This window comes from Plecotus auritus (assembly GCF_963455305.1).
Source record: "Plecotus auritus genome assembly, chromosome: 2".
Classification (NCBI taxonomy): Eukaryota; Metazoa; Chordata; class Mammalia; order Chiroptera; family Vespertilionidae; genus Plecotus; species Plecotus auritus.
This window is the reverse complement of record NC_137771.1, coordinates 162,168,377-162,182,106: the sequence shown is the minus strand read 5'-3', so window position 1 is coordinate 162,182,106 and position 13,730 is coordinate 162,168,377. Positions and strand designations below refer to the sequence as shown.

At 45.7% G+C, this 13,730-nt stretch overlaps 1 protein-coding gene across 10 annotated transcripts in view; it reads left to right on the top strand.

Moving 5' to 3' along the window:
* ZBTB20 (zinc finger and BTB domain containing 20) overlaps positions 1-13,730 on the top strand; it is a 913,066-nt gene that overhangs the window by 450,799 nt on the left and 448,537 nt on the right. The gene's annotated exons all lie outside the window — the stretch shown is intronic.

Here is a 13,730-nt window from a genome sequence, read left to right as displayed (position 1 = left end):
GTTTTACCCAAGGTAGGTTCTGATGTCTAAGATGTAAGGGTTGCTTTGGATATTAGAGAAAAATTCAGGTAAATTTACTAGTTTGTAATTTCTGTTATTCCCTTTCCTTTCCTCCCTTCCTTTCCTCTTCCCTCTTCCCCCAGTCCTTTTTTTTTTTTCTTTTCCTTTTCAATTACTCTTCAGAGAAGAAAGTTTAAGCAAAGGTTATTTTGAGTAAGCCCTGCCCCCCATTTTAAAAAATGCCTTAATGAGGTAATATCCATATAAAAATGTCTCTCATCTTCTTTTTCAACATTTTGTTTTCTACTTTACAATTATCATCTATGCTAAAATGTTCCCCAATTAATAAATAAAACAAATAATTAAATTGATTTGTGAATTAACATAGAAATCGATGAAATTATACTGTAATTCTTTTTAGTGGTCTAAGTTATTTTCAGAGATGTGGGCAGGGCCATCTCCATCATCTGTGAAGAATAGAAAAAGATTACAGTTTTGGCTATCTATCTTAATATATAAAAACCCAGGGTCTGTAACGACCAAAGGCTCGACTGACCTGAAGTCAGTCCTACAGTCAGTGCTAGGTTGCCATGGCGACCCAGCACTCACTGCCGAGGGGGCTGTGGATCAGGCCCGGAGACAGGCCTGGAGAGAGAAGCAGGGTCTGATCCGTAGCCTCTTTGGCAGCTGTTGATCAGCCCTTGCCTCTCTCTTTCTCTCTGGGCCTGGACAGCAGCTGCGCTCTCTTTCTCGCTGGGCCTCTGCGGGGGCTGCTGATCAGCCCCACCTCTCTGATCAGGCCCAGAGATGCTGACTGGCATAGAAACTGACCAATCGGAACCTAATCTGGGTGAACTGCGAAGGCAGAACCTAAGGTGGTGCTGAGGAGGGGTTTTAAGGTCAATAGCTGTTTGGTGTAAGGTGTAAGAAAGCAGTTCAATTTTTTAATGACCGCTTTGGCAGTATAGTGCATATGGCTGGCTATCAGTCCAGGTATAGGGATTATGTATTTTTGTCTGCTAAGAGCATCTCCTCCTGCTGAACCCCCCCCCCCATTTAAGAAATCCTATCCTATATAATCTATCTATACTAATAACAGGGTAATCTGCTAATTAGACCGGGTTGACCTGCCATCTTCCGTTCATCTGACTTCCTTCTGGACAAAGCCATGGTGTTGGGGGCCGAGGCAGAGAGGGCCATTGGGGGCAAGATCAGGCTGGCAGGGGAGGGCCATTGAGGGCAAGATCAGGCTGGCAGGGGAGGGCAGTTAGGGGAGATCAGGCAGGCAGAGGCAGTTAGGGGCGATCAAGCCAGCAGGGGAGAGCAGTTGGGGGCAAGATCAGGCCGGCAGGGGAGGGCCGTTGGGGGCGAGATCAGGCCAGCAGGGGAGGGCAGTTGGGGGCATTAGGCAGGCAGGCAGGTGACTGGTTAGGAGCCAGTGGTCCTTGATTACAAGAGGGATGTCCAACTGCCCATAGGGATCGGGTCTAAACCAGCAGTCGGACATCTCCCGAGGGGTCCCGGATTCGAGAGGGTGCAGGCCAAGCTGAGGGATACCCCCCCATGTACGAATTTCATGCACCAGGCCTTTAGTCTATATTGTAAAAACCCAGTGGCCCTAACGCTGTAACGACCAAAGATGGCCGTGGGTGGGCTGCGAGCACGGCAAGGCACATGTGGATGGGTGGGGCTGCAAGTGAGGTGCTAGCGGGTGGGTGGAGCTGTGAGTGGGGCAGCGGGCAGGTGGGCGGGATGCATGCAGGTGGGCGGGGCTGTGCAATTTTGCGTGCTGGACTTCTAGTCTTGAATAAAAACTTCCTATTACCATAGGAATAAGGAGAGACTCCATCATTTTATCCAAGACTCTCTTTGTACCACCATTAATTTTTTTTTAGAGAATGATTTTGGGAAAGCAAGAAAAAGATGACTGTTACGGATTTCTGTTGGCAGTTCAAAACGTTGCTCTGCAGTTTCCCCTATCCCCTATTCTTGTAGGATTTGAATTTTCCAGTTGGGTTGACTTGGCTATCAAAAAAGTCAAGTTGATTTTTCTTTCCGCAGATTAAGTTTATAATTGGCTGAATAAAATGTTAAGAACAATTAGGAAAGGTAGGATTTTAAAGCTATTTAACACAACAAACAAACTTTCTGGGGCTATTTTGATTTTTTTTTTTTTTAACTTCTCCAGGGAACATATTGTAAAGTTACAGCTTCCTGTTCCATGAAGTATTTCTTCCTTGACCTACCTGCCATAACTACTTAGCTTTCACTTAAAAAAATGTTTCCATTCCACTATTGAATCTTTTTAAAGAAAAAATCAAGGCAGAGTCTAATTCACACAAAAGCATTCAGAGCACTAGTTTTAAAGAGACATTAATTGTTGCACTAGATGTTTTTCACTCTGTTCTTGTTCAGAATGCAGGAGTGCTACCCTGTCTTGTCTTTCTTATGGCCCTCAGACTTTTTATTATTTTCTGTGCCCATGTCAGATTGTTTCACTGTCAATACCAGCTAGCCTTCTCATATTTCCTCTCCTCCTGTTTCCATACCTTTCCTCTTATGCTTGCTTTGCCTCCATTTTCTTACTTCCCCCAATATTCCTCATACTTAGAATCGTCTATAACTTCTCATCTAGCCGAATACCTCTTAATTATGATCTAGACTAAAATCCCATTTGTTAATAGTTCTCTTCTACATAGGCAGCCTCTTTTCTATCAATGACTTCTCTTGGTAACCATTCTACAATCAATAGGCTATGTATTTTAAACAAATAAAAATAAATTCACATTTATCTACTTTGATAGTCAAAATGCTTCTTAGAGGTTGGAGACTCTTTGATGTCTTCTATAGAGTGCATATCACTTTGTCTTTTCAGTAAAGGTGGTGATATCTTGTTGCATTAGCAAAAATTAGAGTGTATGTTCCACCTATTTTGGTCACCTAGATGCCACTCAAACATCAAATGGTTTATTTATTTAAACATATTAATGATACGTTTTCTGCAATGAATCTTATATTTTTCAACTTTCTTTAAGTATCCTGAACATGATTTAATCTTTACATTATTGTATTATTTTTCTAGGCCTGGTATAACAAAGTACCACAAACTGGGTGCTTGAACAACAGAATGTATTGAGTCAGAGATCTAGTTGTTTACAGGGTTGGTTTCCTTTGAGGGATGTAGACTGAGTCTGTTCCATGCCTCCTGTCTAACTTCTGATGGTTCTCTGGCAGCCTGGTGTTCCGTGGCTTGTGGAAGTCTCTCCCTGATCTCTGCCTTCACCTTTTCATCATGTTCTCCCTGTGTGCATGTATGTGTCCAAATCCCACCCTTTTGATAAGGACACAATTATACTGGATTATGAGCCCATCTTATATAATTATACCTGCAATGACCCTTTTTCCAAATAAGGTCACATTCTGAGGTAATAGGGGTATGAATTTTGAGGGAATTCAATTCAACCCATAAAAACTGTGAACATTATTTTTTGTTTAGAGCTCTACCACACTGATTTCTGCAGGGCTCAATTATGGATGTGTTTCAAGCTGAACATAGGTTTCAGCCTTGGATACATCATCCCTCCCCTACCCACTCTGCCTCCTATTCATTCAGAGATTCAGATTATTTCACAATAGGGGCCCAGTGCATGAATTCATGCACCTTGAAAGGAACTGTGGGCCGAGAGGCTGCGGTGGGCACAGGGGCGGTCTCAGCCCATCCTCCGCGCCCCCACCTGGCCCGTCTCGCTGCGGCCCCCTGGCCCCTCTCTGCCAGCAGCCCCACTCTCGCCACCACCGCTCCCACTTGCTGATGGCACCGGCCCCTCTCACACCCCCTGACGGCACAGAGCGATTGCAGCTGGCGCCAGCAGCGGGTGCAAGTGAGGCTGGCAACATCAGCGGATGCCAGCTGTTGCTGCTGCCCCATCCCTCAGGAGCAGGGGGAGGTGGAAAAACCTTCATGGGCTATCAGGGCTGGCAGCTGCCGCTTGCACCTGCTGACGGTGCCGAGCAATCAGGACCGGCGCCGGGTGCTGGTAATGGGTGCGAGCAGCAGCTCTGGCACCGGCAGTGGGTGCAAGAGGTGGCTGCCGGCCCTGATCACCCCTCAGGAGCAGGGGGAGGTGAAGAACCCCTGAGGGGGCGATCGGGGCTGGTGCCAGGTGCCAGCAGTGGGTGCGAGAGTCGGGCAGGACCGTGGCATGTGGGAGCAAAGAATTTTCAGTAACCACCAGAGGCTCACCCCGATGACAGCTACCGGCGCCCACCCTTGGTCTGGCGCCCCCGCTCATCTGCTCCACCATCCCGCCACAGCTGATGCCCTCCATGTTCCACGCGCGCCCTCTGGTTGTCAGGGCACATCATAGCAACTGGTTGTTCAGTTGTTCAGTTGTTCCACCATTCATTCTATTTACATATTAGGGTTATATATATATATAAACTGGTGGCCCAGTGCATGAAATTCATGCATAGGGAGGTGTCCCTCAGTCCGGTCTGCACCCTCTCCAATCTGGGACCCCTTGGGGGATGTCTGAATGCTGGTTTAGGCCAGATCCCACAGTCAGACATCCCTCTCACAATCCAGGACTGCTGGCTCCTAACCACTCGCCTGCCTGCCTGCCTAATTGCCCCTAACCGCTTCCCTGTCAGCCTGATTGATGCCTAACTCCTCCCCTGCCAGCCCGATCACCCCCAACTGCCCTCCCCTGCCAGCCTGATCACCCACAACTGCCCTACCCTGCCGCGACCTGCCTCCTCCACCGGGACCCGCCTCCTACGTGTGAGGTGGCAGAGATGCTTGGACTGGACTCCTCTGCGTTGCACAGAGCCACAGTACCCCCAGGCCTCATTGCGCAGAGCAGCCACCAGGCCCCGCCTCTGCTGTGCATGTGGCCATCTTGTGGTGGCCATCTTGTGGCGAAGTCACACACGAGGGCGCGAGGACCACCTAGGCTTTTATTAGTATAGACTAGAGGCCCAGTTCACGAAATTCGTGCATGGAGGGGGGTCCCTCAGCCCGGCCTGCACCCTCTCGCAGCCCAAGACCCCTCTCTCCTTACCGCCCACTTGCTCGCTACTCCTTACTACTCGACATGCTGCTCCTTAGTGCTGCCACAGAGACAGGAGAGGCTCCCACCACTGCCACTGTGCTTGCCAGCTGTGAGCCCTATCTTTCTGTGTAGTTGTCTGTGGGCCAACTGCTCTCTTACTTCTCATTTAGGGCAAGCAGCATGTGAGGGCAGAGCGCGCTGTTGTGGAATGCAGAGGGCTGCCCAGAGCTGAGGGGAGTGGCTGAGACTATGGGATGAGAGGTGGGCACAGAGGATGCTATCTCTCCCAATTGTGGGGTGGGATGGCCAGCCTTCATCTGCCTGACCCACCCAGGGAGGGACCAGGCAGGGTGTCTGTCTCTCCATTCTCCATCCGTGACACCTGTCACCCTTTCCAGGCCTCCCCCAAAGTGAGTTCAGCTCAATCCCTGAATGTAAAAGGGCACATGGGGTGGGAGCCTCCACTCCAGTGCCCTCTGATTCCTAGCAACAGGACTTGGTCGACAGGACCTGGTCTCAGGACAGTGGCCACAGCTGCAGAACATAGATTTGTTTCAAGAAAAGTTGGGAATGCAGACTTTTGTATGAGCCCCTATTCCAAAAGGTGGCAGTTTATTCACATTGTGGCAAAGACACCTTCAAGAGTAACATAAATGTGTAAAGTGAGGGCCACACTGGGCCATTTCCTCATCCAGTCTCTCTGAGGCGTATGGACAGAACCAAGTCTCAACTCTTCGCAGGACACTTCTGGATTTTTTTTTTAAGCCTAAGGGATAGTAGTTTGTCTCCATTCTTGTTTGGGATTTTTTCATCATCGGATAAAAGGATACGTACATTGGGGCAATCCTCTGGAGATACAATATTCCAGTTGTACCCATGTGATAACAACAGCGCCCCTCACAGGGAGGGAGCCAACAGATGGGGAGCAGGGAATTCTGAAAACCAAAGCGATGACAGAGATGCTAAGCCTTTCCTTCACGCGTCTGACACGCCTCCTCAGGCGGCCTACAGGCCGGGCATCTGCTGGGCCTTTACCACTTGATGTCCTGGCAGGCTGCCCTGGGTCCTGCTAGGTGGTGTGCAGGGCCACCTGGGCCTGGCAGGAGTTGACCCCCCTCCCCCGCCCCAGCCACTCTTGGTACAGCTCTTGCACATGGGCGCTGGTCTCCAGGGCCCACACCAGGATGGCAGCGTAGATGCCTTCCATCTGCCGCAGCAGTGCCCTGTCTGCATGCCTGTCCTCCGCCTGGGCCTGGCCCCTGCCGCTTAGGCATCCCCAGCGCAGGACAAGACCTCCACGAAGTGGCAGGGGAACTTGCCCCTCTACAGCTTCAGGACCACTTCTGGATGTTCCGAAAGCCATAAGCAGCCTCAAAGCATAGCAGAACCTCTCCGTCCCTTTCAAGGGTGACCTCCTGGAAGTCTGTTCCTCAGGGTGCGGTAGGTGAGCACCCCCATGTCCTTGTTGAACAGCTCCTTGGCCATGTGCCTGAAGATGTGTGCCAGGTACCCGCCGGAGCTGGCACCCTCGTGAAGCCTCACCTCCTCCTCCTTCATGTCCACAGTGGCGGCATTCGAGGCGAGGTCACTTTGCTCCATTATCTGTACAATTTCACCTGAGGTTAATGCGCAGTCAGCACCCTGGGAACTATGCAAAGCTGTGGGAACATCTTCTCAAAGGGCCTCCAGTTTCTTGTCATAACATGGGGCCACAGTGACATGGAAAATCTTGTCTGGGGACAGGTTCTGCTGTATGGCAAAGTAATCCTTCACCAGAGAGCCCATGATTTGCTGGGGAGACTTGGCCATGCAGAGGTGGGGGATGATGGGGTGACCCAGCATGCACTCTGCATATTGGACCCAGCCGCCCGCCGCCTTGCCCCACTAAAAAATACCTTCTCCCCCAGTGTCGGGGAGGAGGCAGCAAAAAATAGAAGACATCCCTCCCTATTGCACATGGACCCTATATACAGGCCCACCTGGCCCAGGCCGGCGGGATACTTGGCACATTCTCGGATCCCTGCTCAGGGGAAGGAGGAGTGACTGGTGGCAGCACACGTGAGAGGGGACCTCCAAGTGGCCACCCTGGTCCTGGCTGCTGGTCCTGGCACTTTCTGGTTTTCATTTCCTTCCTGGTCCTGCCTGCAGCCCTGGTCCCCCTACCTAGCTCAGCCTCCCCTCTCCATCCTGGCCTCAGATGGCCCCCTTGTCTCCTGGGGGCTCTGTCCTCCCCTCCCAGCCTGGAGGTCCCGAGGGGAGGTTATGGCTTCTCAGAGACTCCCCGGCAGCCCTGTCACTCGTGTTCACACAAGGGAAGGGGTGCGTGTGGCAGAAGCAGCTGTATAAATGTGGGTGCAGGGACAAGTCCTCCGGGGTCACTTGGACAGTTTGCTGATGACGTGGATCAGGGCCACGTGCTTGTCCTTGAGGCACTGGGGGTTGTCAGCCCAGAGGTTGGACAGGCCCTTCAGCTTTCTTCCAGCTCAGCGGCCTTGTGCTCCAGGGCCCTGTGCTCAAATCTCTCCAGCTCTAGGAGGGCCAGCCTCTCTGCAAAGCGCTCCTGCCTCTGCATGGCAGCATTCCAGCTCCACCTTGAGCTGCACCAGGCAGCCACAGTGTGGTCTTGGTCAGGGCCTCACGAAGTCTCTCATTCTTAATGCGCAACTCTGAGTAGAGCTTCCTGAAGCCTCCCTCGGGCTCTTCCAATTCGGGCTGGGGTTCTGGGTTGAGGGCCCGCTGCCTCCAAGGGGAAGGGCTGGATTCTGGGCTGATGTCCGCTGGCTTCACCTCCTCCACAGGACCTCTCCTCTCCTTGCCAACTCTGCGGTGCTCCCTGGAGGCCTGTGGTCCCTGTCCCTGCCCGTCAGGCACCTCTACTCTCTGGGCAGGGCCATCAGAATTCTCAACCCCAGGGACTCAGGGCTGCCAGGAAGAATCCAGGCTCTGTGCAGCCCGCTCTTGATCAGGATGGGAGAGTCCAATCAGGGGCAGGCCAGCGGGGGGAGGGGCCGCAAGGTTGGCCAGCCCCACCCCCTGATCAGGCTGGTTCCCTGGCTACAGTGGGTGGTGGCGGTTCACTGGAGGGGGGTGGGAGCCTCCACCACCCACGGGAGGTGGGAGGGAGCCCATGCTGCCCATGAGAGATGGGAGGGAGCCGCCACGGCCCACGGGAGGCAGGAAGGAGTTGTTGCTGCCCATGGGAGCCAGGTGGAGGGACCGAGAGGTCAGCAGCTCAACCTGCTCACTAGTCAAAGCCACCTCATGGTGACTAGTCCTTGGTCGTTTCGGTCATCATGACCCCTGGCTTTTTAGTATGGATAGTTGTCACTGTGTTTTCTCCTGGAAGTGTCCCATCTTCCCATGTGTATTAAGGGAGAATATATTGCTTCCTAGTTCAAGTCTCATCAATGAATAAAGATGACTTTGGGCAATCACATGTATTTTTGGAAACTTTTTGTTTCTTAAGAGTTCTGTTTTCTTTTTTTTCTGGATTCTTGACCATGTTAAATCAAGATAGATCTATAAGTACATTGGAGAATGCTGGTAATTGAGGTATTAATGTATTATTTTCCCATGACAAATAAAAACTAAAGAAATATATTTGATAAAAATATTAGAAATTGAATTATCTTATCTAGTTGCCCCAGATTTTACTCATAGGTGTATGAAAATGAGAATTTTCTTCTAGGATATGAAATTTGACTGAACAGGAACTATGCTTTTGTGTGGCTTGTATAGTGTCTATCAGACTGAAATCATTCAATAAACATAATCCTAGCACAGAATTGTGTTGAAATCAAATCCTGTGAGTGGGTAAGGAAATATGCACATTTAGTTCCTTGCAGGTAGTCCTCCTGAGTAGGATGAGGGTGCTGACTTGCCAGAAGTGGCCCATGTGGTTCTCAGGGCACCTGCTGATGAGCCACCCACTGTGGTTCCAGATTTGGCAGGCATAGCCAAATCGGCTCTTTGATCCTTAGAGTGGCTCCTGGGTGAGTGCCTCTGTTTGTTTTGCCCCTCCCTTTGGTCATTACTCCCACCTGGCACTCTAGGACAAAAAAATGAAAGGTGGGAGGGGGTTGTGAGGTGACACTTCAGGAACAGGACTCTGCCAAGTATGAAAAGCTGCTTAAGTAGTTCTGGTTCTAAAAGTATATATATAAAATTCTGCCAACCCATTAGTGAATACATTTTATTTTCTATATCGTGCAACAGTCTGCTAAAAATAATTCTTCCTGATTCTGTTTTCTCATTACTGGAGTCATGGATCCAATCTAAAATGCAGCCGGCAATACAAATAAAAGGCAATATTGTTCCCTGTCTTTTAATAGTCTTTTTTCATAAGTATCTGAATATATTTGGAAATATTTACTTCATTTTATGCCTTGATATTTTAAAACCAATTCTTCTACTATATTTGAAAATCAACTTCAGTGACGATTATTTTGGTCATTTTTTTCACCTTGTCTAAAATTTTTGTTGAGAAATTTTAATAGATTTTGCAATAGTCTCTGCCTTTCAATAACACTATTTGATAAAAAAATGTGAACATGACATACCCATTTTATATCTGAAAAAGTAGATACTGAGGTGCTAAATATGACATACAGTATAAGATTGTACAGGGTGTTAGTCTCATTCTACCAATTTGATATTGGTACTGTTCAGATAGTACCAATGGGGTTTAGGGCTTTAGCACATCCTCTGTGATAGGAAATTTGCTCTACATTATTGCAATAACATCATTTAAGTATAATAGATAAGAAGAGAGAAAATCAAAACATATAGGAATATTAAATGACTTGTAGCAAATCATAAAGCAAGGTCACAGGAAAGCTGATAAGATCTTGGATTCCTTCACTCTGTGAACTAGTCCTGGCTAGTTTTCTGACAAGAAACATTTTTCTCCTTCAAGAAATCCCAATTTTCACAGTTGTGAAAGCTGGAAACCTTCACTGAGAAAGAATGCCTCAAGGGACGAGGAACTTTTGAAAAAAAATTAGGTTTTTAACCTAGTATAGCACAGTATATCAACCACTACTTAACCATTTTCTAATACTTGGTTTCCAAAATTCTTGTTTAGACAGCAATCTAAATTTGAAACTGGAATTTAATTATCTTTTTTCTCCTTCATTATCTAGTTATCACTTAGTAAAACATTTCAGAATTAAGTATTTATATATTTATGTACAAATGCATGAGTTTAGAACTTGATATATAGAATTTATGGGGGAAAAGTTTATCAAAGTAGCATCTACGTTGAAATGTTTGTGTAGTAACTTCTGCTTGTCATCATTTCAACCAGAAGAAATGTCCCTATATAAGGCTGGAGCAGCGGTTCTCAACCTGTGGGTCGCGATAGGTTGCAAAATTACAGTTATGAAGTAGCAACGAAAATAATTTTATGGTTGGGGGTCATTTCAGAATTAAGTATTTATATATTTATGTACAAACATTTTATATTTATGTACAAACATTTATGTACAAACATTTCAGAATTACGTATTTATATATTTATGTACAAATGCATGAGTTTAGAACTTGATATATGGAATTTATTGGGGAAAAGTTTATCAAAGTAGCATTTACTTTGAAATGTTTGTGTGGTAACTTCTGCTTGTCATCATTTTCAACCAGAAGAAATGTCCCTATATAAGGCTGGAGCAGCGGTTCTCAACCTGTGGGTCGCAACAGTAGCAAAATTACAGTTATGAAGTAGCAACGAAAATAATTTTATGGGGGTCACCACAACATGAGGAACTGTATTAAAGGGTCACGCCATTAGAAAGGTTGAGAACCACTGGGCTGGAGACTTAGACAATTAGTTAATAGGGAAACAGGGACTTAACCAGGCCAAAAGTTTACTAAATTGTTACCAATGCAGGTATCCAGACTTAAAAGTACATGAAGTAGTCTTCATATTTTCACCTCCTACTAATTATGATTTCCTTTTGGGAAATAAGCAGATTCTAGAAAGCTCTGCCTGCCCAGGATGTGCCTCTCAGGTTAGGATGGCTCAGGCAGTCCGTATGCTCATGAACTCATCTGCTGGTTTCCCATACACACCTGATCTCCCCTGGAGGCAATAAAGTAAGGACCAGTAATGGAAGGTATAGGCAGTCTCTTATTCCAAAGGAATCCCCAACGGAGAAACTTTACATACACATTCAAGTAAATAAGCCTTTGTGAAGCCCCTCCACAGACTCCTCCATGAAGAAATACCCACTTCACCTAGAAGGAACCAACTTTACCAACATGAAATGTGCATTTCACTAACTTTTGTTCCATACATTAGGTCAAGAACTGGAGATGGCTGGATTTAATTTAAGTCAAGAGAGAAGTACGTGGAGAGGGCATCAGAGAGCCTGGAGTTGGAGAATGCTGGTAGTTAGCTGGGAGTTAGTCAAGTTAGCAGCGTTGGATTATCTGAGAAGAGTGTATGGTTGTACTGAGTGGTTGCTTTCTCCATGATCCCAAGTAAACTTCTCCATCTCCATTAAATACAATATAATTTTGTATTAGTCACTTGGAAAAGTAAGATTTTTTTTTCTATTATTAACTGGTAAATTCTTGTGTAATCTATCTCAATTTTGTCTGTCAGCTCTGTTTTCTATAAACACAACCTTTTCAGCTATATTATTAACATTCTCAAAGGCAATTCTACCAGACTACCAAGTGCAATTTGCTTTAGCTAAGACTTATTTACATTTATTGTCCAAGGCAGTCTTAGATAATATATGTGTCATTTGGTCCACAAATAGTAAATCTTAGTATGTGATAAGCTTTAACTCTGAATACTTCAAACACTATATGTTGTGCACCTATTCTGGACTAGTTTCTATGCTATACACCTTACATGCATTTGCTGCTTCAATTTTCACAACAAACCATTTTAGATATAAGACAGTTGAGCCTCAGAGAACCTAATTAATTTGACCAAGGACATACAGATAGCAAGTGCCAAAATCGAGTTCAAACCAAATTCCTGCCCCCCAACCCCCCACCCCCCCGCCGCCCCTTTAAACCACTGTTTCATACTGCTTCTGAGGATGTGGAAGATTTTGAATTACCTGTTAAGAGTCTATGCTGTTTTAATAAGGGAGAAGTGGGCTGCCATCATATGTGGTTCTGTGCTGCTATGCAATTTGCAGGAGCATTTGCTGACTCTGAAAGAGCCCTTTTTTGGGATTGGAGGTATCATTTCTTTGATTCAACATTTCAACCTTAGTACCATGCAGAGTGAACTCTTTGGCTTCGAGTTATGTGTGTGATCACTAAATGGATATACATTTTCCCCATCCTAATGGTCATACAGATATGATTTATCTTATATAGTACTATGAAAATAGAAGCTGTACAAGTATGTATATAGGAAAAGAAGATAAATGTATTATTATAGAAAGCAAAAAGACAGCATGTGTCACAAATGCTTCCTATTTGTCTAAGACAACCAAAACACACTGAAAGCAAGAGAGAACTATATTGTTGCTATTTGTACCAGTTCTTGAGGTGCTGCATTCTTCTCTGAGCAGGTCAAGATAGTCTAGTTTGGGGGAACTTTTTATTTTTAACCAATTTATTTTTAAATCACAAAATGTTTAGCATTATGGATCTGAAATTATCATGCTTTAAACAACATAGTTCGTAAATGGTAACCTCATTCTAGTAAGAGTTTTAGAAAGGGTTCAAATGTTTGTCTCTCTCTAGATGTTCTTCCTACCAGTGGTATTCCAACTGTACCTTTAGAAACAGTTCATGCATCACTTTTAGGAGCTCTGCCTTGTACTTTTAGGCATATTTGTGATGGTACTCTTGTTATGGTGTATTACAGTTTTCTGTGTAGATGTGTATTCCTTCTTTTAGTCTAGTGATGAAATTGTGAGCTTCTTGAAAGGCTGTGCTTTATTTATCTCTTAGTACCTGGTATTATTCCATTCCTATGATGGAGTAGGTGCTCAATAAATACGTGTCCAATAAATTAATGACTTGCAGTCACACACACACGCACACACATATTAGGCACATGAATAAAATTTCCTAGGTATTAGCATGTTTCTCAAGTGCTTGTGAATCTTTTAACATTTTCTATGAACAGATAGATATATTTCTGATTGCTCTAGCCACTTTTCAGTACATTTTCTAAAAAAAGAGAAATGTTTAACCTGTTGGTAGTTTTTGTTTCCACTTTGAGAATCACTTTTGCACACGAATTCATGTGTGCTCTCTAGTACTTATTACTTGGTTAAACCACACAGATAGTGTTATGAATATTTTTATTCATGTGCCACCTGTTTGATGGCTTTGTTCAGGCATGTTATCTGTGTGTTCATAAAAATACAGTTGTGTCAGTTAACTGGAAAAGACTTACTTTCAGAAAACTTCTCGGCATTTAATACAGCGCTTGGCATATAGTTGGGATTCAAAAAATGCTTGTGGAATGCCTGAACAAATCAGCCATTATTGTTATCTGTTTTGAAATGAGGTATGAAGTTTTTTTTAAAAAAGGGAAATAAATAAATGCCCAGTATCAGACAGCAATCTACGAGTAAATCTGATGTTCCAGTCCTTACCTCTGTGTTTCTAGACTGTTAATCAGGCTCACTGAGAAGTGCCGAATATTTCTAATTTCTCAACCTCACCCTGCAGTAAACTTTTGCAATCTGGAGGCTGGAGACCTCT